Source organism: Mixophyes fleayi, chromosome 1, assembly GCF_038048845.1.
Source record: "Mixophyes fleayi isolate aMixFle1 chromosome 1, aMixFle1.hap1, whole genome shotgun sequence".
Lineage (NCBI taxonomy): Eukaryota > Metazoa > Chordata > Amphibia > Anura > Limnodynastidae > Mixophyes > Mixophyes fleayi.
The window spans coordinates 121781711-121809351 of NC_134402.1; the positions used below are offsets into that span (position 1 = coordinate 121781711).

General features: G+C 39.4%; 1 long non-coding RNA gene across 1 annotated transcript; it reads left to right on the top strand.

The window, feature by feature from the left end:
- The first annotated feature begins 349 nt into the window (after positions 1-349).
- LOC142105714 (uncharacterized) lies at positions 350-27641 on the top strand. The gene is made up of 3 exons (XR_012679717.1): positions 350-412; positions 27382-27461; positions 27561-27641. It is a non-coding gene; the product is annotated as an uncharacterized LOC142105714 (long non-coding RNA).

A 27641-nucleotide genomic window follows, 5' to 3' on the forward strand; every position in this document is an offset into this window, starting at 1 on the left:
TTATGTATTCAGCTTTCCTGCAAATCATTGCAGACTATACATCAGCAGCACAGTGGGTTAATCGTTGAAACTTCTACGGTACAGCCCTGTGGTAATGAGTTTAAATTGCAAACATGCCTTATCGGTCTGTAGATTGGGCCTCCATCAGTAATACTAAATAAAATGTTAACCCATGTTAACCCAAAATAAAAAAAATCTGGAGACAGATTAAGTTTTGGGGTAGGGCATGTCCTTTGGTGAAATATAAAAAAATTGCTCCAAAAAAAACCAAGTATATGGATTACACTATTTTACGCCATTAATAGAGAACTCACTTCTCTTACTCTCCTGTCACAGATTACTCCCTCGCCTCTGCAGTTGGACGATGGAGCGCCTGCTGTGGAATCTCCTCCAAATGTAGTCGCACCCTCTGGTATGCCCGCAATTTTATCTTGTTGAAGATATACCTGCCTGCGGGCATTCTGTCCATTTTGTCTCTGTATTCTGCTCTGTGATTGGTTCTCAGAACACGTGTGGGCAAGCTCATGTCACTCGCGGATCTTTTCTACACCTGTGTGCAAAATATCTGCCTGTCATTCACTCATTGTATCGTAGCACAGAGGGGGCGGATAGATGGGAAATGTACCGTGCTATTCACAATTACTGGCACTTTATAATAGAAACCTGTAATTTCAGGCACCTGATAACAGGCATTAGATTTGTAAGTGTGATAATTTTTCTCCTAGCTGCGTTGTAAATGTAAGTGTAGAAATAAAGTGTAACATTTTCAGGTTACTACCACAAAAAGCAGACAGTAATTTACTTATGGTTTAAACCATGTGTCTAATTTCAAACATAACTTGTGATATGGTTTTGGTAAGGTTCAAAGTAATACATTTTTGGACCCTTCCTCATAAATCTGGTACTCCAGTCCTCCTCAAACTTACTGAGGAATTCAATTTTAGGCAACACAGAGGGTACAGTGGTGTAAAATGACAGTGAGTGAGATTGGAGGCCACTTGGTGACTCTGGCATGAGGGACAAGAATGAGCTCTGTCTAGAACATGATTTGCTTTAGCTAACGTTGTGACATCCATGGGGCAAATACAGAAAGACTGTGGTTTAAAACAGATAGTGCTGAAAGAAATAAGTCCGGGAAAGCAATGTATATTTGGGTGTCCTCCGCGTGGAGGTGGTATTGGAGGCTAATTGAACAAATTAGTACCCCAAGAGATGTACAATATTAAAGTACAACATTTAGCAAAAAAAAAAAGGAGTCTTGTGAGACCTCAATAGAGAGTGGAAGGAAGAATGTGCCAAAGGTGTGTACACTACAGGAGCAGTTAGAGAGGTAGGAAGTGACCCAGGGAGAACTGTGTCTAGATGGCCAATGGAGTCAAGAATGAGTAGGAGAAGAGGGTGTTCAACAGTGTTAAAAGCAGCAAAGAGTTACAGGAGAATGAGTATTGCAAAAATAAATATTATTTATTTGTAAACAATTTTAGTAATTAAATGAAACACTACATGAAAACAAACTGGAAATGCAAGCTCCTTTGTAAAAATACAAAAAATATATATAAACAAATGCATGTTGGTTTAATCCCATTGGTTATAGGTGTTCAAAGGCAGGTCATGCTGGAACCCATAATGCCCATTTTCTTTATCTGCTTAAAATATAAGAGACAAAGCAATCAACCTTAGGCTATTTAGAAACAAAATATTAGTTGACTGTATACTTTGTACACACCTGTATTTTCAAGCTGTAAAATCTACTATTTGTTGCCTTAACTGTAACGCAGGTCCCCCAATAACCTAAAAGGAATAACATTGTTCACTATAGATACATACATACATGCTTGAAAAGGCAACTCCTTCATATCTTTTTCTTCCTTCATGAAATGATCTTTGCCACATCTACTTTGTGCTCTAGCTGACAGCTGGGTGATAAGGTCTGTTGGAATAAATTACAAACATTTAGCGCTTTCCTAAAATGGTGTTGGTTTCTCACTTATCCTCAAAATGAAAGAGAATGTAAGGTATCTCCATTAGAAAACATTGACAAATCATTGCCTTAAAAACAATAATTACACAACACATAGTTTATGCACTTTACCTGGGTAGAAAAGAAAATTCACATAGTGAGTTAGATATGAATAACAGACTATTATTAATTACTAAATATGTTTCAGGTGAGGCAGACATGTCTGCGTTAGGCCTGGTAGTACATCAATGAAAGCGTTTTTTTGGTCTATTTTAAACAAGGCTCTAACAATCAAGCTTCATCATTATTTTTCTAAGTGCTATTGCTATAAAAGCTTTGAGAAAGTGCCTTGTACGGGCACGAAACGCGTCAGCGGGGTTTCTGTGAGTTTAGATCCGGATGTTCAAGTGCCTCCTGACTCTGAATCTTACTATCGGTTTTCCGTTACGGGAGAAATACCTGTTTTGATCTTTACTCAATTGGCCTGTCAGGCTCCGAATACCACTGCCGGCATATACGATAAGTATACACCTTACTTAGCCACTAACTCTGCAGCATTGTTGCGTTGACCACGCTTGAGTAGGTGGTGAAAAGATTACACCACTGGAACTATATGCTATTTGTGAGTTCTGTGTGAAGTTTGTCCGGATATGTGAGAAGGGAGCGATACTAATACAGACCGTGAAAATTCCAAGGTTACCGATACGGATTTTTATGATTCAGATGATAGGGTGATTAACCCTCTTTAATTATTTATCATTGGAGGAGGAGTCTATATCCGTGGATATTATTGAACCATATCACGTCTGTGATGGACTGAGATTTTTTGCACTTCTCATGTGCTATTTTTGGATGTGCTTCCATACTAAAGAATCAGAATATGAGTAATGGCCACACTCTATATTTGTAGCGCATTCAGTTGTTCTATTGATTTTTAATTTACAGCCGCGGTTGTTCTCATTTTAGTTAGGACTGTATTATACCTTAACTTGTTGTATTTTCTATGTAATGTTGAAGCTTTTGTATACTATATGCCATAATTTTGAGGCTGATTATAAAACATCTTCATATACATTTAAACTAGTGCCTTTTTTCTGTATCTCACAACAATACCTCTGGTACTAATTAATATACTTTGTGCCGACCAACAGCGCAACCTTTTATGTTTCTATTGCTATAAAAGTCACATCTGATATTCTCCGCAGAGGCAGAGACAACCCTTACAGCACAAATTCAAATTTGCAGATTTCAAAGGTAAACATTTGTTTAAGTCCAAACTATTTGGTGCATGCATTGATATATGTTTATAAAAATGAAACAGACTATCATCCCCAAACAATTGTATTTTTAGGATGTCATAAATTTTAAAAAGTGTGTTAAAAACAGATTCTACATTGCAAAACATGATCCTTTATGTCTGTTACTAAAAAGCTGAATGCAATTGTTCATTTAATTATGGTCATTAACACTTTAGGATGCCACTAGTGCCTTTATCATGTTGTATGTTTTTTCAATATGAAGTATGCCTTACTGGTTAGAGAAATGAGCTACCAACAGCCGGGTCATGAGTTTGAATCCAGAATCATGCCTGTATCTGTGTGGACTTTGTATATCCCCAAGTTTCTGTGGATTTACTCCAACTTATAGAAGAGTACACTAGTATAAGATTTGGGTGTTTTCGTTGACTATAGAGTATCGTACATATTTACGATTGCGAATTATTAGCCGTTACATCTGCATCCATGTTTATTTACATTTTAAAATTTCCGATGATACATTTTTCATGCTGGAGAACGAGAGAATGTGTGTGTGTGTAATTCTTTATTGTTTATCCTTAAACCTTCATGTTGGCAGTAATGCATGTTTTGTGTTGTGAATTTCCATAGCCAAATATTTAAACTGTGCATTTACCAAGGATTTAGGGCTCTAATATTTCTTTATAGGATTGATAATAATAATAATATAATTGATTGATTGTTACATTATTTAAAATTATTAAAGTAAAACTGTTTGTTATGAGAGACGTTGATGCTCAGCTTTTCCTTCTAGTCTATTTTATGCACTTACTGTTTCCACTTGCAGGTTCGGTTAGTGGTTAGGCAATCCAATTTTCATCAGTGGGTTCATGAGTTCGATTCATGGCCTATTTTGTGGAATATGGCTAATTTGAATGTTGAAAATTGTGTGCAGCTACAACACAGAAAAGCAGTTGTTCAAAATAACTTGATTCCAAAGACATAGGAAATATTCACAGATAAAAGCAAAAAAAAAAAGTGCCCAAAAAAATGACATACAATTTTAAGACCAATTATTATTATTATATTATACATGAATGAATTTCCATATCCAAATTTTTAAACTGTGCACATACCAAGGATTTAGAGCTATAATATTTCAATGTATAATTATTCACATTATTAAAAAAATTTAAAAGAAAAAAAGCTTGTTATGAGAGAAGTTCATGTTCAGCTTTTAGTTCTACTCTATATCATTCACATATTGTTTTTGCTTGCATGTTGGCGTAGTGGTTGGACAATCCACCTTTCAACAGTGGAGACCTGAGTTTGAATCCTCACCAACACCCTTATCTCTCTGGAATTTATATATCCTTCCCATGTTTGTGTGGATTTCCTATGTGTCCCTTATGCAAGAGTATGCTTGGTTTAAGTTTGCACAATTTATCCGAACAATTTTAACAAATTAAGCTGTTGTCTTTCATATTATTATTAACGTATTGTTAACCGTTTTTTTTACAAATATCAGCAAGTAACTGTTAGATACATCAACCACATTACATTGCAATTTATTATAGCTGTGGTTGTAATAAAAATAAGGTTGCTTTTAAAAAAAAGTACACAATATGTAATGTTTGACATAAATAAAAAATAAATAAAAAAAAAAAAAAAACTTGGTGAAGTGTATTAAGATCTATGTTGTGCATATTTAGTTGTGAGTGTTTTAAATGAACAATGCTTTCTGAACAATTAAGTGTTGTTATTCAGCGCTACTGCTCTAGCTTCTTTGGACTTAAACATGACCCTGAGCTTCCATAAGTTTAAGCAAGAAGTTAAAATAAAACTCGCAGCTTTTCTTCTTAACTATCCAGCAGATACGGAGGTAACGCCTACTCTTCTTAAGTCAGTACTAATAACGCCAACTTTTCTTAACTTCGCACGGGTCTCTGCCCACTCCCCTCCCATTCCCAAAGCTTTTTTCCTAAGTGGTCAGAGAACTTCTTAAGTGCAGCTAAGAAGGATTTTCATCTTAAGTTTAAAAATCGTAAGTTATACAGTGGATTTTCCTTCTTATCTCCCTTTTCTGGGCATGCTCAGAGAAGATTTTCTTAAGATCCTCAAAAAATGGCAGATAAGATCAGTAATGAATCAGGCCCAAAATCTTTGTCAACATTGTTGTAGTTTCTGCTTCTTCTGATTTTTCAACTTCATTAATTGAAAACTGAGGTAGACAAGTTAGCTTGTATACTTTTTCACATGTTGGTCTATCCATTGCTGTTGTATGGGTATTTCCAAACATATACCCAATTTTTTCACATGGTGCAGAAGATGGAGGTAGCAAAAGCTAGTGAGAAGCAAGAAGCATCTGAGGCTGCATTGTACAAAGGTCTTGGAGGAATATAGTTCTCAGGGTCCCATACTGAATTCCTGGACCCAGGCCCGGCGCTCCCATTAGGCAACCTTAGGCAAATGCCTAACTCGCCGGGACCTGCAGGGCGCCGCTGCCGCTGACTAGATTTGAAAATCTAGTCAGCGGAGAGAAGTGGAAGAGAAGTGCAGCGGCGGTGGGGTGCCACTGCTGTTTTGTCAACGTCCCCAGCCACTGTCAATTCCAATGCACCCGGGCTGCCCGGTGCATCGCACACCTGATCACTGATGTCAGTGATCAGGTGACATGTCTTTACCCGGCGGCGCCTGTGCTGTGCTGCATTATCACACTGTTTGTCACTGACAGACAGTGTGAATAAAGTTTACTACCCAACACCCCCCTCCCTTCCCAGCATGCACAGGCTGCTCCATCCCTCTCCTTTGTTGTAAAGAAGGCGAGGAGTGGTGGGCAGCCATTAAAGAAGAGCCTCCCTGCATCTGACCAGCCTTCAGGATCCAAAACGGTAAGTATATATAATTATTATTTTTTTTGTATTATTAATTTTATTTTCTAAAAAATGGGGTACCCAAAGGCCAAGTGTGGAGTAAAAAAAAATGTTGGGGGTGGGATTTGATTATTTTGCACTTTATGCCTTATGTTTGATTTAAAAACTATGGTGGATAAAATAATTATTTTATTGCACCTCATGCTCTATATTTGACTTGCTGCAAGTCAAAAATAGAGCGTAAGGTGCCAATAAAAGTCATTTTCTCTCCCATACTTTGCAAGTCAAATATAGAGCATGAGGTGGCAAATAGTAGTTTTTCTACAACATAAAAATGACTATTTGCCACCTCCTGCTCTATATTTGAATTTCAAACTATGGTGGAGAAAACGACTATTTGATTGGCACCTCATGGTCTATATTTGACTTGCAATCTATGGGGTACAATTTCTACACCATAGTTTGCAAGTGATGAAGAGGGGGTCCAGTGGTGTGATTCAGAGGGGAGTGCAGTGGTGTGATGCAGGTGTTCCGAAACCTAACACCTGGATACCTCCCCTCCAGAAATCCTGTGTCTGCAGTGGGGTCTGGACAGCGTTCTGCATCAAACATCACGGCATCTGGACCGCTGGAGAAGGTAAGGCTTATTTTTTATTTATTTTTTTAAACACAAATGCACACAGTCGAGTAGGTAAGGGTCTGTGAGGCACGTATTTAGTGTGTTCGCCAGGGGTGGGCGGTATCTTGAAATTTTGCCTAGGGCGCTGAGAACCCTAGCACCGGCCCTGCCTGGACCAAGCACCTGTAGACCTTTCCAAAATCAAGTCCTAAGTGTGATGCTTGTTTGTGATAAAGTGAAATGTGGTAGTAATTTAATTTTATCATAACTAAACAAAATTCCTTTGAATCTTGGATTCAGGAGGTTTCCAGTAGTATTAACTGATTGAACACAAAATTATTTCCATCTGTTTTTATTGCTGAATAAATTGGCTTTAGAATCTTCAGAAAGTTCTGCAGATGAACCCAGAAGTCACTCTCAGGCATAGGCTTCTGGTCACTTTACATCCCTCACCTGTTACCCTTTCTTAAAAACCTGCTTGTTTTTTGCTAATGGTCAAATGAAATTCCCACTTCACTACATCTAGTTTAACTGCAAAGTTTGTGCATCATTATTTTATTCTTTGTACTCTATATTTCCTGTATTTTCTTAAAGACTATAATAGCTACATTGTTAGTATATTTTATATGTTTGATTATTTTATTTGTTATTCTCTAAATCAGGTTTATTTCTTGGCATTCACATTCAATTGTAACTGAGGAATGATTGAGCCAGAGGGAAGTTAAAAGCTAAGGTGTGTAACTTTATGTGTCCTCTCTCTAAAGGAGTTAAAGTGGACAGGTAAAGTGTGCCTTGTGTACACCTATGTTGTGCCACTGTGGGAGGTCACTATGGCCACATAATAAATTTCCCTGGCTGGTTCTATTAGTCTGTAGGACTGTTGAAGTTTAAGTGCACTGCAACTTCCCTAGTCCACTGACAGTGTCTTTTTTGTTTTTTGTTTCTTTCTTCTGTCTATTCTCCTGTCTCCTGCCCTTTTTTCTGCTTACTTATTTTCTTGTCTTTTGTTTCTCTGACTCCTTCTTTCTTCATTTTGCTTCTTCCTTCCACTTCCATCCCAGCCCGCTGCCCGTCCTTGCCGCTACACCCCCCCCAACCCCCACCACAACCATCTCCGTTGCCCAGTTTTCCTTGTAGGTCCCTAGTGCCAGCATTGGTCTGATGATGAGCCCTAGCAACACCTCCCAGACGTGACCTCCGCATTAGGCTGCCCCTTCAGCTTATTGCCTACCTGGCTGGATCTCCTCTTTGTGACCACCACTCTGCCTCCAGGCAAATGAGTGGTGTCTGAGGTGAAAGGTTTTCCTTCAGCCCGGTGCACATGATGGGCTGAAGGCCCTATCCCAGCTGCCTCCCATGCGGCTGAAGGTGCTCCCCCCCGCCGCTTCAAGTAACTTTAAATGGCCAGTAGTGTTAGTGTTGCAAAGTAATAGGGCTGGAAGTCATAGAGTAGGCCCCCCCTGCTTCCCCAGCCCTGCATAGTATTTCAAAGGGGCAGCCCCTCTGCTACCCAGCCACGTATATTTGTCAAGCAGTTACACCACCCCCTCCCGCAATTTTGGACATTGTTGATGGGCAAGGTAGGCCCAGAAGGAGGGACTCCTTCTCCACTCTGCCCTTTAGGATCTTTTTGGAACAGACTCTGCACGTGCCACCGCGCTGCTTCTACAGATCATGGACAGTGTCCTAGCTGGGCTCAGGGGCACCCCTCCTTGTACTCTCCTCCCTGGGCATAGTTTTTTGGCCTTACCATCCCATTTTGGAGGTCCTGCCTTTACTGGCGGCCAGGCAAGTGCTTGGCTGTTTCCACCCGGTGCTTTTGCGCCCCACATAGGACCACTTTCCCAACCTTAGCCGTTCCCATAAGCTACGACCCCCTTTTGCATCATTTCCACTGTACTTCCCACCATTTGTGAGCCCTGCACCTCCCTACCAGCAATGGCTGCCTTTGGGTTCCAGAGGCCCTTCTTACCTAGGAGCTCCACTTTCAGCCTGGCCCTTTCCTTGTTGTTAAATGGTGATATTACTGTGTTCCCTGTTGGTAGTGCTTACTCTACTCTTCCATTAGGTGTTTCCACAGTACATTATCAGTTGACTGAAGGGACATTACTGGTTTGTCATATGTAGCCTTAGAACTGGCTGCTACTTCCAGCTCCGAGGATGACTCCGATCGGATGGGTGAGGATGACTTGATTTCTGTTGATGATGTTATACCTGAATCCTTCAATTGCTGCAGTTCTAGCGAGGATTCCGGTGCGTGTCCCAACAAGCTTGTAAAAGTTTTGCTTAAGCATTTTGTCGCGAAGTATGGCTTGGGAGCACTGTGATGGTATTTGGCCAGTTGAAGGCTCACAGGCCTCACAAGTACATGGATGTGTTTAAATATATTCATATGATCCATGTAGTGTACTTGTCGTCTACCCCAGTTTACGGTTGTTTTTAAGCAGACGTAGACTTAATGGGGATGGCTAGCAGGTTTATTGGCATGCATTTATTTTGGATAGGGGAGGCCATATCTGCAGCTGTAGATGTCGAGTCAATGCAATGCATCTAGCAGTTCGGAAGGTAGAAGTCAAAAGTTTTTAAGAGGTATGTGCAGCCTTCTCTGTTGTCCTGATTTTCTGTTCTGATTTTTCTTCTCTTTCTGTCTGGGGGAGGTGCAGGGTTTTGGTCACTTGTTGGTTTTTGAAGCAAGGGCGCAAAGGAATTTTACCTGATTTTTCCTCTGACGTGGGCCTGATTGACTGTTGGGTGTTATGGCCACCAGTGCGTCCTAAACTCATAGAACAGGTAGAAGAGGTCTTCACCTTTAGCAGTCGCCTTTCCCGTAGAGACTGGTTGTGCTCACAGGTACTCAGATGCCCCCAGGTCTTATGCTCAGAGTAGTATGAGTTTATGCTTACACAGGAGTGCACAGGTATAGGAGGTTGCACACAGAGTAGCGACAGGCCAGATGTCAGCGGACTGGGCAGGGCAGCAGAGGAAATGTCAGGTATACGCAGAAAAGTCAAGGTCACAGGCACAGGTTCAGGATCCAGGGACAGGTGTTACATCAGGGTCACTGGCAGAGGTTCAGAATCCGGGTTCAGGCAATAGATCAGGGTCAGAAGCACAGATTCAGAGTCCAGGAACAGGCAAGGGTCATACACGGGTAATCAATCTCAGGTTAAACACCAAACACAGGGACAAAGTAGCAGGCAGTGAAGCTCAGACCTCACTGCCTTAAATAGTACTAAGAGCCAATTAGGACAGAGGAGGACAGGGCTGACAATCAGCCTCAGGAGGCAGCTAATTAATTACTAGCTAGAACTAGCATAGGTAATAACATACCAGGAAGCATGTATAAAAATATAAATGAACCAGTTTAAATCATATGAGAGCTCCCCCTGGAGTTGGAGGATGTTCCTACACCCTCCTACATCCATGCAACAAGGATAATCCCAAAGCATAAAAACAGAGCATAGAAATTAGAGCATGCGCACGGCTGCTAGATCACGCCAGGATGCAGCGCACCGCTACGGCTCGTGACAGCTTGGTTATGTTCCTTATGGCCTGACTTAGTCGTATGCTGGTCCGATATAGTTCACCGGAGGGTGTGGAGGAATTTTCCTGATGGGAGGTTGGTTGAAAAGATGCATAGGAAAGTGAGTTCTGTGGTGGCCTTTAATTAAGTTCTATTGTGCTCGTATTTATAGGTTAGATGGAGTTTACTTTGCTAGGAAAGGTATAGGTTTGTTAGTTGGGCAGAATTAAGGGAGTTTAGCATGTTTGTTTGCTAGGTATGGTAGCTGGCCTTGGTTCTTGAGGGAGCCAGGCATTGTCAGAAAACATTGAGCAGTCAGCGACCTATGCTTGGTGGGCGCATATTAGCTTAATTTATGCAATCACAGAACCCGCCTCCCTTCAGGCTTTGGTTTCAGTACAGGCACCGCCCCGGTGGCGGGTTTGTTGGTTGTGTTCTGTCAGCCCAGAAGGAACGTAGATTCACAAGTGCATTGGATAGAGGATACCCAGGTTTAAAAATAAGGGTGCACCCGGGTGAAATAGTTCCCCATTTATTGATATTGAGAAGGTAAATGACCCTCAATGTGATATAAGACGCATTGGTCCTAGCTGCACTGCTTATTGTTTTCGCCTCCACCATACAATGTCTGTATGTTAATAAATTCCTTCATTTGCCTCTGTTTTGTGTCCTTTATTATTAATAGCTTGGTAAGAAGGGATATTAAATGGCAAACTTATTATTATGTGAAAACATCAACTGTTAAGCATTTTATTGCTGTAATAAGTGGATATTTGTCCATTATAATCTCCCATGCTGCTTTCAAATTACTTGCATTGTTAGTTAGCAAAGCAAAACCTATATTTTCAAGGACTTAATATGCAGTATGGTACTACAGATATGGTCTGCTGTGTGCCTATTTTCTCCTGTTGTAATGCTTCTGTAAAAATGGCTTTATGAATGGACATTTGTCCATTGATCTGTAAGTACCACAAACAGGCCCGGTGCTCCCATTAGGCAACGTTAGGCAGTTGCCTAGGGCGCCGGGCTCTGAAGGGCGCCACAGGATTAAAAAGCAGATATACTTTATATTGTAAAACTGTGCGGCGACCGCGGGCATACCTTCCACGGCCGCCGCACAGCTATGGATCACCATCGCCGCAACGGCCCCCTCCAACAGCTGATGGGGCGGGCACACCTCCGTCTCCTTCACTTCCCCTCACTCCCCCTCACTCCCCCTCCCCTCACTGACTGTCGGGCGTGACATCATCAGGGCCCGACAGTGTCAGTCAGTGAGGGACGGGACCCTGCAGAGAGGAGCAGCGTTATGGAGTTTAACGTAAGGAAAGTCCTGGGGGCGGATATTTTGGGGGTGGGTGGCGGATTTATTTGAGGGGGAGGGGGCGGATTTCAAAATTGCGCCTAGGGCGCCGGGGATCCTAGCACCGGGCCTGACTACAAAGACATGTAGTTCATGCTTCATTCATTTTTCCTAGGATAGATTACATTAAGCGTTCACATTTTGGCTATAAAAAAGAATTATTCAAACAACAAATACAGGGCAAACAGTATGCTGTTGTTAATAATGTTACGTCAATACACATTTTCAATTATTCATAACTGTGTCCCAAAAAATATATTGTTCTTGCAAGAACTTAAGAACTCAATTTCTTACTGATTTTCAGGTGTAATTTTGCCTATAAATCAACATATTGTTAAAGTGCAAGTACTGTATGTTAAATCCAATGTTGTTTCAGTGATTTTGTTGGTGGTCTTAAAAAGGTCAGATTTACTAAAGCCCAATTCATTGAATAAACATCACATTAAGTATCCATTAGATATCACAGTCCGGACTTTTGTTCATGGAAAGAATACAAATTCTTGAATCTATCTTTAGTGTACTGTATGTAGTTATAAATAAACACACTGACCACTTGGATAGATTAGGAACAGCAACCGCTGAACTGTTTACTTCTGAGCTCATGCACATCATAAAAGATGAGAGTTGGCATGATATATAAATACATCTCTTGAACATGCTGATAATGTCTACCTCCGCAGAACTATAAGCTAGTCCACATATACAACACTATCAAGCTGAGGTTTGAAAAACTCCACAAATCCAAATGGTTTTGTATGGTGAGATAGCTCAAACCGCATGCTGTTTGAGATATCTTGACCGTCAGATTGTGTAGGTATAAATAAAACAATAAAGAATGTACTACTCAGCATTGGACCGGGTGATCTAGGTGACTAACTGATTGAGCCCCCACACCCAGAGATGCCAGTCCAATGCTGTGCCCTCTTATTAATGGAAATATATGTGTGTCCCCCTTATTAATAGAAATATATGTGCCCCACATTAATAGAAATATATAAGTGTGCCTCCTTATTAATATAAATATATACATGTGCACCACATTAATAGCAATATATAAGTGTGCTTCCTTAATAATATAAATATATATAAGTGTGCACCCAGGGCCGGACTGGGAGTAATAATCATACCTGGCATTTAAAACACACAGACCCACCTGTTGTGAGCTCCATGCATTATATTGTTGCACGCTGATGTGGCAATGCTGGTGCAGTGCAACCTGAGGCATCGGCACAAACTTATTTATAACGCTCAGGGTCGGATTAAGGGAATGGAGGCCCCTGGGCCAAAGGGGCCTCCATTCCCCCGTGAAGGCCCCCCCCGTGATCCGAGCTGCCCACGCCCCCCTCGTGATCCGAGCTGCCAGCGCCTACCCCCCGGCACTTACCTCCTTCTCCGGCGCGCTGTGCGCTCTTTACTGAGGAGATCTCGTGAGAGTGAGACTCACGAGATCTTCTCAGTAAGGAGACTACAGCGCGCCGGAGAAGGACCGCAGTGAAAGTGCTCAGCAGCACTGATCGCGCCGGGGGCGCCCCTGCCCCCGACCGATCAATACTGCTGCTGAGCACTTTCAAGGGCCCCCTGGATGCCATAGGCCCCTGGGCTGTAGCCCAGTTAGCCCTATGGTTAATCCAGCCCTGATTACGCTCAGTCTTCTGCCCACCAGATCATTTCCCTTGTTGTGCAAAGCACCTGGGTCACCAGTAAAATACATAATACCATAAAGTTTTTTTAAAAAAATAACCTTTTTTTATTGTTGCTTAACCAGCGGTACTTTATTATTATACATGATAAATGTAAATAATGAGAAAAAATAATTCAACAAAAAACAAAGCTTTCTTTATATTGCATTTTATTTAATATGTTCCTTCCCCTACAGCACCTTTTTCTTTACATACTTGGCTGAATATAATGGGGTATATATTTATATTATACTATAGCAATAGATTATATAGTATTGTTCTGTTACAGTACTGAACACAGGGGCTGATTTATAAAAGTGCGAAAAACCCTTTTGCTTTAAAAAAAAACAAAACACTGATGTTTTTGCAAGCAAAAGGAATGGAGCAGAGCACTGGATGTCAATCTGACACCCTGGCCCAGAGCTGGATTAAGGCTCTTGGGGGTCTGGGGTACTTAAGAAAGGGGGGTCCTCTGATGTCTCATGGTTATCATTTTAGACAAATACAGTACACAGGCAATACTGCATGCACTACTATTAGGTGCACATATAGTGACAGTCACCCAAATTCAGGACTTCCCCACCAGACTCAGGACAGTTGACAGACTGTCCTGCTCTCTCCTGCCAGTTCTTGTCACTTTCACTATCGGTGGCTGCTGATGTCTTTAGATCAGTTGCTGCTTTCTGAATCCTGGAATGTTGGGGGCCCTATTTGGAAAAAATAGGTACATGAACTTTTGAAAACTCCAACCAACCCCAGCATTAAATCAATAGCACCCACATTTTATAATTAGGCTTCCCTCCAGATTCAACATTAAAATAATAGTACTCACATTTGATAAATAGATCTATTTCCCTCCAACCAGCCCTGACATTAAATTAATAGCGTTCACATTTAATAAATAGACCTATTTACCTCCAACCAGCACCAACATTAAATGAAATAGCATTTACGTTTAATATAACCATTTCCCACAACCATTAAATAATTCATATTCACATTTAATAAATAGCCCTCCTCCCAAAACTCAACCCCATATTCAATTAATAACCCCAAACTCCAGCATTAAAGTAAAGGTCCCTTTACCTTGCCTTAAATGAATAGGCCCCATTATTAAATTGAATAGACCCACCATTACCCCACAAATAAATTATAAATAGCACCCACCATTAATAGCCTACCTCACACATTATATTAAGACCCCATTCCCCCATCCCCTACTTCGTTCAGTTACTGCTTGGCCAGATCCTGGAAAGCTAGGGCCCTGTTTGGAAAATAATTAGATACTGTTCACCTTCTGGAAGGCTGCACAGCTAATAAACAGTCTAGGCATCTTAACCAGCTCCAAGATTAAATCAATAGCATTCACATTTAACAAATATTTCTCCTAACGACCCCAATATTACATTGTTAGCACCCCCATTACATTAATAAATACCATGACAATTCATTATTAATACCAAAATTACAGGAGCAAATAACACCCCCCCACACACACACACACACACGCCCACATACTACATCAATACACACCCACATAACAGCAATCAGTAATACCCCTACACTTAACATCAAAACGCCCACATTACATCAATCACGAACCCCAACATTACAGCATCCCCATATTACCCCCACATTACAGCAACCAAAATTACCCCCACTATACAGCAACCCGATTTACTCCATATTACAGCAACCCACATTACCCCTACATTACAGCGACCAGCATTAGCTCCAAATTATAGCAACCAGCATTAATCCCACATTACAGCAACCAGCATTACCCCTACATTACAGCGAGCAGCATTACCCCTACATTACAGGGACCAGCATCACCTTCCACATTACAGTGACAGCATTACCCCTACATTACAGTGACCAGCATGAGCCCCACAGTACAGCGACCAGCATTATCTCCACATTGCAGCGACCAGCAATACCCCCACATTCCAGAGACTAGCATTAGCCGCACATTCCAGCGTCCAGCATTAGCCCTACATTCCAGCGACCACTCTTACCCCCCACATTACAGCGACCAGCCTTACCCCCCACTATAAAACAACCGGCCTCTAATAGGCTAAGGCCGGCCAAATTAGCTTTCAGGTCCTGGTCTAGCCACCGGCCCTTCTGACATTTGCCAGAGGTGCCAGATAGCCAGTCTGCCCCTGCCTGCACCACATCAATAGAAATATATGTGTGCCCCTTTATAAATAGAAATATACAAATATGTTGACTCTATCATTTTTTGTAATATAATTATGACCATAATATTTTCTGTAGTGCAGTACCCATACTAAATGCTTATTTGGAATCTTCTTCTTGACTTGATCTGACATAATCCATATGGCACAACATACAAAAAAAAAGGAAGAAGGGGACTGCTCCCAAAGAGCTCCTGTCTCTCAATGAGTTCATGTCCGGTAAGCCGCCCAGATAAAGGTGGGCAGCCACTCAAGAGCAGTCTCTCACAGATGAAAAATGAATTACTAATTCTGTTCAGGATGACAAATGAAAAATTAAAAACATAATTTGATTTTGGCATGTCGGAAGCATGAAGAGTGTAACATACTACCTCCATGATAAATCACATAATTTCGACAAGGTGTGGGCCCCATGGTATTCACTAGAAAGCCATAGTTGCCTATCCAATACGGCTATCCCTCCCGCAGTTGGAATATAGTTCTTGGGCCGCCTCCGGATCCCCCAGGCTGTTGGTGAGTAATACCTGTCTGTTATTTAATCGCTTATTTAATCATTTGGTTTAGTTCTTCATAGCCATGTTCCATGTATACATATTAGCAATATCGTTCATAGTATTTGTGCCTTTCTACCTCGCTCCCACCCCTTCCCACCCCCTCTCCCCCTCCCTCTTCCTCCATACCCCATTGATATAATGTATAAAACATAGAGGAGACACCTTGTATATTAATACTCTTATGTTCAATATGTTGATTGTATTTTTCCAGTTGTTTCCTCTTTAACTAAAGAGTTTTAAAAAAAACAAACATAATTTGATCAAGCTCTCAGGTATTTGATCAATATATGAAGATGGCTGATGGCAGCTATATCAGGACAGGGCAGGGGAGAACCAAGCCAGGTGTTTCTTGCATATCTGCAGCAAAAGTTCTCTTGTAATAGTCTATTCCTAGCTGGCACGACAGCTAACATTACATTACAATTATAAGTAAGTCATATAATGCTTCAGAAATATATGAGATATATGTAATTCAATCAGAATCTATTTTTTTTTTTTTTAAATGCTCTGTTCCTTTCATTCGTGAGTCAATCCCGGTCCTTTACTGAGTTGGGCACCACGCATAGAGCCTAATGCTGAGTAGCCTTGAGCCCCTCCTGGAACCCCTAACTAGTGGGTACCAGGGAAAAACTCTCAAAATATAGCACAAAAATGTATAAGTGCCAGCAAGCACTGACAGTCCATGAGTGTTTTTGCATGCTGGCACTTGTAGATCTTAAACCACCAGCATTCAATGCCCCAGTAATAGCTGTCATAAGTAATGTTCCCATTGTAAATGTCATAAGTGATAAGTAACAAATGTTATAATTGTCATAAGTAATGTCCCCATAATAAATCTCATAAGCAAATTACTAAATCAATTAGCTTACTGTTGATGTATATTATTATTATTATTATTATTATTATTATTATTATTATTATTATTATTATTATCCTTTATTTATACATTGAGGGGATCTTAATACAAATAAATGCTTACCATGACAGTATTTCACCTTTTGTATTAACTGAACTTCCCTTCCATCCTTTTCTACTTCTGCATAAGACTTTTGATTTTGAGCTGCACGCGCACACCTGTTGCTGTGTATATTTATTTGCCATCATGCTCAATGCTGGGTACAGACAGGACATTTGTTCCCCAAGTTTTGAGAAGATGTGGCAGTAGCTACTGCCACCAAGGAGGCCACAGGGATCACCAAAGGAGGAAGAGAGTTGGCAACAACAATGAGAGTTGAACTCACTGGCTCCAGCAGGTGAAATGAGACGGTATTCCAGTAGATCTTTAAAACAACCATGGCTTTGCCCTGACCTGTACAAGTGTCATTTGCTGTGGAAGGTGAATGGTACAGTGAAGAATAGCCTCATGTCAAACATATTATGCAGGCCAATGCCCATCACATACAGTCCCATGCCAACAAAGAAGTCTTTTACTCACGTATACATCTCCATACTCGCCATATACAGTCCCATAGTAACAACTGTATGCCCCGATTTACAGTTCCATGTTCACCATACATAGCTCCATGCCACCATTGTGTCTTCATATACAGCCAAATGCACCGGTGGTAGTCATTATAGCGGTGGTTGGAATTCCGACAACCGGTATAACTACAAAATAATGCTGATGGTACTAATTCCGAAATATGTAAAATGTAGACTTACTATTATGAATATAGACCACATCTCCAATAGGACTTATTGAGGGCTGCTATACGTTCCGAAAAAAGGTAATGCCAGCACTTTAAAATGACGTCACTTACAATGGAAACACTCATTTTTAAAGCGGCAATGCCAGGACCCTCCGCCTATATAAAGTAATCAAAGTGTTAAGGTTAGGATTAGGGTTAGGGTTAGAATTAGGGTTAGGGTTAGGATTAGGGTTAAAATTAACTGCCCAAAAAATGAAAGCGGCATTGCTACTTTAAAAACTAAAATCTCTGTATCTCCATTGTAAGTGACATCATTTTGAACTGCTGGCATTTCCTTCTTTCGGAACGTATAGCAGCCGTCAATAAATCCTGTCAGATATGTGGTCTGTCTTCATAATAGTAAGTCTACATGTTATACATTTTGGAACTAATACCATTGGCATTATTTTGCTGTAATACCGGTTGTCGGAATTCCAAACACCGATATAGCATATGCAACGCAAATGCACAACATATAGGTTTATGCCAACCATATAGAGTCTCAAACCAGCATAACAACCATATGTCCTCAGAACATCAAAAGTCTCATGTTGTAATTGAAGTCTTTGCCCACTGTATGAAAGTTTAAAATCTGCAATGCACAGTCCTGTGCTTACCCTACACTGTCCAAATCAAAGATCAAGAATTTACCCCTACTGACTCTCTGTCTCTCCATTTGAAATTGCAGCCAAGAGCCAATCAAGAGCTTTTTGAGTGCTTTAAGCAGTCACACTGACTGCTCCGAGAGTCCCAAACATATGGTCTGCCAATTCATGACCCAGTTTTAATATTCTGCTCTGCATTAATCTGATATATTATCTTGTACTGACCTGGTTATGATGGAGTCCATAAACATAGGAAATAGTATTCCATCAATTATTGAACTTTAATTTAGCACACATGAACAGTTGCCATCTTTATCTGGTTTAATCTTATTTAAGCCTAAATGCACCTCCTTCTGAACATATGATATTTGCTACACAACCTATGTCCTGGTATTTTCTTCCTTTGTGAAAACAGGTAAAAAAAAAATATTTAAAAATACCAGCCTTCTCTTTATCGAGCTACAATTATTTTTCAGGCAGTGATTCAATATTTGACATTATATCTATTTTTTGGCGGGGAAATGTATCAAGCTGCAAGTTTCTGGCGGGTTTGAAAAGTGGAGATGTTGCCTACAGCATCAAATCAGATTCTAGGGCCTGATTCACTAAGCATCTCAACTTGAGAAACTTCTTATTTCAGTCTCCTGGACAAAACCATGTTATAGTGCAAGGGGTGCAAATTAGTATTCTGTTTTGCACATAAGTTAAATACTGACTGTTTTTTCAGGTACCACACAAATATCAACTTTAAATTTCAGTGTACAAATAAGATATCAAGTATTTGTGTGCTACATGAAAAAACAGTCAGTATTTAACATATGTGTAAAACAGAATACTAATTTGCACCCCTTGCATTGTGACATGGTTTTGTCCAGGAGACTGAAATAAGACGTTTCTCAAGTTAAGATCCTTAATGAATCAGGCCCCTAGTTATCATTTATGTAGTAAAGTCTACAAAATGAAAATTAGAATCTGATTGGTTGCTGTAGGCTATATCTTAACTTTTCAAACATGCTGAAAACTTGCAGCTTGATACATTTACCCTTTGTCGTTTAGGTTACGTGCAGGACAATATGGCCTACTTTTCCCTCACCAAATGTAAGCTCTGGGAGTAAATGAGTAGATAAGCTCATTTGTCTGTTTCATTTTTCTGCCCATTCACCTTGCAGAAGATGTTTCATGTGCTGTTCTACTTTAAGAGCAATCAGGTCTCTGAGGCAAAGATTCAACTACAGAGATCTTATGAAATATTTACTAACGGAGCAAGAGTACAAATCCATAACCCATAGCAACCAATAAGACATAGCTTTCACTAGACCAATCAAAGCTGATTGCTTATTGGTTGCTTCGTGTTGCTAACCTTGTGTGTTTTTGCACCTAGGTTAATAAACAATCCTAAGTTAATTTATCATTATTATATTAAAAGATATATCAAAATAAAAAAGTAATGATGGAGGCATGATCTCTATACTTGTATATCTTTACATTGTAACCTATGCATATTTATGCAAATACATTTGCAGATAAATATATCCACCCATTTTGCCAACTGAACATAAGACCACCTTTCCGTTATTATTATTTTATCTTTTATAAACATTTATCACTGAACATTTACATCCCGTGTATTGCAATTAGTACATTTACTAATGTTCAATAGGACATACTGCTAATAAAAATATATAGTTAAGTGTTTGCAAAAACACAATTTTAATGAAAAGTTTGAAAACCTCTAAAGTAGTTTAGAAAAATTAATATTCTTATCAATATTTTTGCATGTCATACCTGCTTTAGCTTTGACAATACATTCTTTTTTTTATTTTTTATTATTATCGTTATGTATGCATGATTGAGTCGTGCTGTAAACTTAGCAATGTCTTCCTGTAATTGTATACAGGGAAACACTGGCCTCTTGGCTGTTCTCAAATGTCATGTAACTTCCTACAGTATTTCCTTCATTCATTATGTTTTGTGTTTTATTCAAAAAATAAGCCCAACAGGAAAAGAAAGTTGTTTCTACATTAGGGGGGAATTCTGGCTGTGGCCTTGTAGAAGTGCCAGAACATACATGCAACATGTTGCTCTTAGTATAGTTTTCTTACAGTGATAAAGAACTATGGTAGGAAAGTTTTCCCCATTTTATTTATGTTTTTCATTAATGTTAATTTATTATTCTTGCTCACTTATTATTCAGAGTTTTTTTTGCTGTCAGAGGTTTATGTCCACATTGTTGATTTAAACAGACAAAACTGGTAGATTAGTGTCATGGCCCATTACACAAGGTACAAATGTATGTTATGTTATAAAATGATAACAGTGATATTTTGGGGTTGATGCAGAGTGGTACGTTCACCAATCTGCAAAACATATCATGCATGGAATCGCTCTGTGCATTCCCAGAAAGTGCTTGCCCGAATAAGTTCCTATGCACATTTGCAAGACTCTGGCACTTGTGCCTGTTGGCATCTGGAGAGGCAGGAACGGGGGAGGGAAGGGGCATTCTAATGTTGCCAAAATACACCTGTTAGGAGCCATATCTTTTACACCTGTTATAGGTCAGGTGCAAATACTTACTGACCATCATCATCATCATCATCATCCTCATCATCATCAAATGCAACATTTAATTTAATAGTGCCTGTATATTCCGTAGCACATTACGCCTGGGGAAAAAACACAGTAATAAAGCAATACTGGGCAAAATTGACAGACAGAGACGTAAGAGGGTCAAGCTTGCAAGCTTACAATCTATTGGACAATGGGAGTTTGATACATGAGGTTAAGTGATACATATTGCATATTGATCCAGCCAGATTATAAAAGGAAAAAGTGCTTAGAGCGCTATATGATCCAGTAACACAGCAATATTGGTCAGGGGTATCAGAGAGTTGTGGTCTTTGTGAACTATGTAAATCGTGATAATAGGGTAACCTAGAGAGGTTAAGAGAGTGGTTTAGGAATATTATAAGCTTGCTTGAAGAGATGGGTTTTCAGAGACCGCTTGAAAGTGGGCGCAGTCCAAAAAAATTACTGTAGCCAGGAATGGCAGCAGTTAATGAGTGTGGATGAGAGACACAGATCTTGTGCAAAATGAAGGTATTGAGTTGGTAAATATTTTGAGACAAGTGAAGAAATGTATGTTGGTGCACTTTTGTTGATAGCCTTGTATGTTAATAGAAGTATTTTATATTGGATTCAGTAAAAAAAAAAAAGTCAACCAATGTAAAGACTGACAGTGCGGCTCAACAGTGGAAGAATGATTTGCAAAAATATTTTAGCTGCTGTGTGCAAAATAGATTGTAGCGGTGAGAGTCTGATTCGGGGAAGACAAGTAAGGATAGAATTGCAATATTCAATGTGGGAGATGAGTGCATTAATTAAAGTTTTTGCAGTGCCTTGTGTGAGATATGTGCATATTGTGGAAATGTTTTTTAGATGCAGGTAACAGGATTTAGATATAGATTGTATGTGGGTAGCAAAAGATAGTTCTGTGTCAAGGATCACACCCACCTAGACAAGGAGCTTTTGGGGTAGGATTTATTGTCGTGTTGAAAAAAGAAATAGAAATGTAAGGTAGGTAACTTCTATTGACTGGTGGAAAAATGATTAGCTCAGTTTTTGAAAGATTCATCCAAGATGAAATGACAGAAATACAGTCAGTAATGTGGGCCATGGTGAGAGATTCGAAGAGGATAGCTATATTTGGGTATCATACACTTAGAGATGATACTGAAATCCAAAAGATCTTATTCCTTTTCCAAGAGAGGGGCATTGATAGAGAACAGCAGAGGACCTAGGACTAAGCCTTGTGGTACTCCAACTGATAACACAAGCGGATAAGAGGTGAATCCTGAGAAGGTTACACTGAAGGATTAGTAGAATGAGAATAAGGATAGGACAGTGTCCTCAAGCCCTGGGACTGCAGCGTTTGTATGAGAAGAGAGTGGTCAACAGTGTCAAATGCAGCAGAGAGATCCAGGAGAATTGGAAGTAAGTAATTACCATTAGATTTAGCAGTGATCAAATCATTGATAATCTTTGTCAGTGCCCTCTCTGGGGAGTGTTGGGAACGAAAGCCTGACGGAAGAGGGTCCAATAGGTTGTGCAAGGAAAGAAAGTGTGTGATGCCAGTGTAAGTAATTCTCAAGAAACTTGGATGGGCATCAGAGCTGGGACATGGGACATTATGTTGAGAGAGTGTTTGGGTCAGAATTTAGTTTTTCAGAATAGGAGTAATCACTGCCTGCTTTAATAATGATAGAACAATACCAGGAGAGAGAGAGAGAGATTAGTCGAGGCTGGAATAGGCACAGGAGACAGGGATCTACTGATTTGTGAGGGTGTAGGATCTAGAGCGCAATATTTTCATGTAACATTTACATTTTGCCAGTTGCGCAACACGAATGCAGGGTCAAAAATAGGGGACCCTAACTCCACTCCCCTTTCACACTCTCTCTTCCCTCCCACCCACTCTTCCCTTGAATATCCCATGTTGTGTGGGACTTAACTCCTTGGGCCAGTTATTTAGAGAAAAGGGTTTCCAGATTCTAGTATTTCTGGGAGCATAGTGCTTTTACAATATTATAAAGATGTAGGGACTGATTCATTAAGTAACTTAAATTAAGACGTTTCTTATTTCAGTCTCCTGGACAAAACCATGTTACAATGCAAGGGGGGAAAATTAGTTTTCTGTTTTGCACATAAGTTAAATACTGACTGTTTTTTTCATGTAGCACACAAATATCAACTTTAAAGTTCAGTGTACAAATAAGCTATCTATAGTATTTGTGTGCTACATGAAAAAACAGTCAGTATTTAACTTATGTGCAAAACAGAAAACTAATTTTCCCCCCTTGCATTGTAACATGGTTTTGTCCAGGAGACTGAAATAAGAAACTTCTTAATTTAAGTTCCTTAATTAATCAGGCCCGTAAAGTTGCCTGTGTGCCTTTTTAATAGGACAATGACACAGTATAGATGGAAACACTCTCAACTTCAGTAGACATCAGCTTTAATGGTGTCTGCAAAGCCTAAAGTGCCAGATACAAATTAGTAGTTCCTGACCTTTGATGCCCAGGCTGTCTCATAAAGCCAGATTGTCTCAGTGCTGGCAGCACATTCTATAGTCCGCAGCTGGCTTTCCTGTGCCAAACATTTGTGGCCAGCAGAGCATTTTATACCTAAGTTCTCTATAGCTACATATCCCAAGAGCAGAGATTCAAGATCTGCAAATCCTGCAAGATCTGCACATTTGCAGCTATGAATTGAAAGAAATACTTCCTGTGAACAACTAATTATAGTACATTGAATATAGCAACATTTTCTCTATGAGCTTTATATATTTGTTTTGAAACATGGATAATTTTCGGTTCCATGTCATGCTTATGCTATAAATCTGGTTCCACTATTGGTTTATTACAGATAATTAGATTGGAGCAAATAGGTATTATCACTTGTGCTTAGCTCATAACAACAGTCGTGACACATTCCAGGGTATTTCAATGTAGAATTAGATTCTTGGATAAACTCAGTTTTGGACTTTAAATCAAAGTCACAGCTTTAGATTTGGCTCCTTAAATGTGCATTACAAGAGCATATCCCCACAGAGAATGGAACTAATTAGTCACTTTTGTCGAGTTGGCCCTAATATACTTCCTTAGTTTATGGATATGACGTTTCTTTGTTGAAGAAACACATTTATTTTTATTTTATATTCCATATTATTACTACTATTTATTTTTACGGTAGTACTATTGATGAAGCTAGTTGTCAGGTTTTAGTGAGCAATAACATATTTGAAAAAGCCTAAATAAACTTTCTATTTTGAAAACACATTTTTCAATAAATAGACTGAGACTAATGAGGCTTAATTCTGTAAAGTATAAATTTCCTTAATAGAAAGTGGTTTTAGGCTGTGTGCAATTATAGATATACTTTTCGATATATGTTGGTAAGTAATGGAATGTTATGAGTAATTGTTATATTGTATTACCTTTTGTTCTAATTTAACATGTGTACCCATTTGACTGCTGCATTGCAGTATATTTAAAGGTAGGTAAATCAAGTTAAAATGTATTTTTTTCCAAACATCTATCCTCACCTAATAGAATTGTGGGGGTTCCAAGCCATGTTCATGGAAGTTTACTATTGTGAATTTTACAACATACCTTGTTATGGTATTGACTAATGGAAGCAGTTCAAATTCAACAATACTGTGTCACTTTTCAACTAAAACAGGGGAAGACTCAATTTGATGCGAGGTGTCTCTGGAACGTCCGCTGAGGCACATCGCGCTGATGTTATGGTAGACATCTTCGGTCATATTTTCTCGCACCCCATAGAGGTGCACAGATAAATTAGTGAAGTTTCTTACTGTAATGGCTGGATATAGGCACAGCTTTCAAGGCAATGTTCAGCTACACCTTGCGCTGAATTGAATCCACCCCTCAGTGTTTGTTTTTGAAACTGATACAGGGCTGTTTGAACCTACCTTACAAACAGATATCAATGTCTGGACAAAAATCCTTGCAGTAGAGGAATGGCTTCTATGGAAACTCATCATGTTAATTTGGGGAAACATGTTTTGGGAAAAATATATTTTAGGTGAAGTGTGGAAATGGGATTCTTCTATTAGTGTAGATTACTGTGCATCTCTCCTAATATTATCCAGAATTCAACACTCACAAATTCAGGAAAAAGTGGAGATTGAACACAAATAGAGTTTCATTCCCTGGATATATTGGGCATATCCTGTGGTACATGAAAAATTTTGTTCCACTGCTGACTGAGTGCTAGTCCCAGTAATGCTCCTGACTGTGCAGCCAATTGCAAAACCAAGCTTTTGTTTGATAGTACTTCAGTAGACTTACAAACAAGCTTATTATGCATAAAAACATCACTGAAAACAAAGAAACATATTATGGAAAACCTACATGGTGGATGCAATTTTACATACTTTATAGAAGACAAAATTTGGGAAACCAGTGGAAGAGTTTATCCACAAGATCTTTAGATCAGATCCAAACATTGGACAGATAAGAAAGAGTGATAGAAGCATAATGATCCAAAGAGGCAAATGAGGGATTGTATCTACTCCCTACTGTAGTATGGAAAATGCGTTTGGTATTCTCAGTAACAGATTTAGAATTTTCCATTCTGCTATTAATCTGCGTTTGGACAAGATAGAAAAAGTGGTGATGTCCTGTTGTGTTCTGCATAACTTTCTAAGACGTAAAACCTCCTGTGCAAGCAGTTCACATACGTATGAGGACAATAATGTTGAGGACATCTCTAGAGTCGTGCCACCTTAGAAATACAAGTGCCGGTGCAAAATTAAACAGGGAGGCAAACCTTCAATATTTTAACTGGGAGGGTGCTGTGTCATAGCAGAATGAGTGTACGTAACAATTGTGCATAAGCATGTTATGTGTGCAAATGTTATTGTTATGTATTTCTACTTTAATAAACCTGTTGCACAGCATAATATATTTTACTTACAGTACCACTAGTAGGTGTGTCATCTACTTTGACCACATCAGAACTACTGTCCGTATCCAGGCTGCAGGTGGAGTGCCGTGTAATTTCATTTTCACGGATGAAGTGCAGAAGGTCGAAGTACCACAGCTTTGGCACATAAACATCATCTGCACCTGCCCCTGGTTTTTTTGAGGCCTCAACCTTATTTAGTTCTTTTTTGTCTACAGTCCGAAGGATCCGTATTTTGCTCTTTCCCCATTCCAAGTTTACTCCAGGGTAATGTGGCAGGCATGCTTTCACAAGTTCTTGCATAGCCACATTACGTAACATTTTTTTACAATATCCCTTTGATATGATTTTCCACAAACAGGGGTGCGCCCTATAAGTCTCAATGAAATCCCTCATGAGCTCCACATTGCGGTCATATGACATTTTCAGGTTCTGTTTAAAAATAAAAAGAAAGAGTCATGGTTATCTTTTGTCCACTGATAATATCAAAAAAAATTCTACAATTTATGCTACTATATTTATAAAATATTTTCAGTATAATTTTATGTACTAGTGCTAGTGTATCATAAATAATACAAATAAGTATAACCAAAGTATTTTGCATATACACATATTAACATTCACAAAATATGTATTTATGCAGTTGTGACGATAAGTACACTAGTCACTAGTACAAGAAAAAATTAATAATCACAACTTGCCTTGTATGGCAATGGATGTAAAGTGTAAAACGTTCATAGTATCCATTCGTATTTCTTGGACCACTGGGGGTTAAATATAGTGATATATTCACCAAACATGAGGTTATTATACACAAATGGTCTTCACCTACAATGCTCCCTTCTGTGCAGGTAGCACTCATTGATTGGTTCACAACTGAAACGAACGCCCATGTCTAAAATTACAGAGGAGCCTGTCTGGTGCCGAGGGACATAAGAAGATGGCAGATGAGGAGCAGGTGTCGGTGGGGGTGCGAGAAGTAGAGAAAAAGTTTGTAGAAGTAGTGTAGGGAGATGGAGAAGAAGAAGAAATATAATTAATGGGCGTGAAAAGACCAAAGGCAATGAGCCAAAAAGAGGCGGAGATGATGGTAAAAGTACTGGACCAGTACGACTATGACTGCCAAAAGAGAAAATACCGAAGAGTTAATACCAGAACAGAACTAATAATGTAGCAATTACAAAAACAAATTAAGGAGAAACTTGGAAAGAAAAGAAATAAATTTCAAGTACTGAAGCGTTGGTCAGACCTAAAAAATAAAGAACAACGGACACTGATGCGAATTTATGAAAACATTAAAAAAAGTGAGTTTGACAGCTTGAAGGACTTGTAAATGAATTTGTAGATAAACAATTGACAATAGTATATAGTATATTAAAAATGTATTATTTCCAGAAAGAAGAATGCACGATGACGTGCTGCATAGGTACCGAAAATGTTAATGCTGAGCACGTACTTATTAAAGCTGAAGAAATAGATACCAAATTTGAAGAAAATAAAATGTATTAAACAAAGGTATTAGAAGTCACATGTGGACACTAAATGCTTTGGTGAGAAACATATACCGGTATAATAGCCAAAATGGTGCCTGTTTTACAGAACCTATGGAGGTAAAGGTCACCTTTGCAGAGATGAAACAAGAGGAACCACAACATAAATTATTACGAGCAGTGTAGAAGGTGAGCAGATTGGAACTATACTTGCTGTTGGAAGAGAACTAAACTTTATTACAGATATAGAAGTAAATGCTAAACTTTTTTTTTTTCCTTTTCTCGTAGATACCATTGTTATATCAGACGAAAGTTCTGAGGGAGAACAGAATGTTGGTAGTCCTTTGCAGGGTGTGGCAGAGAAGTTGG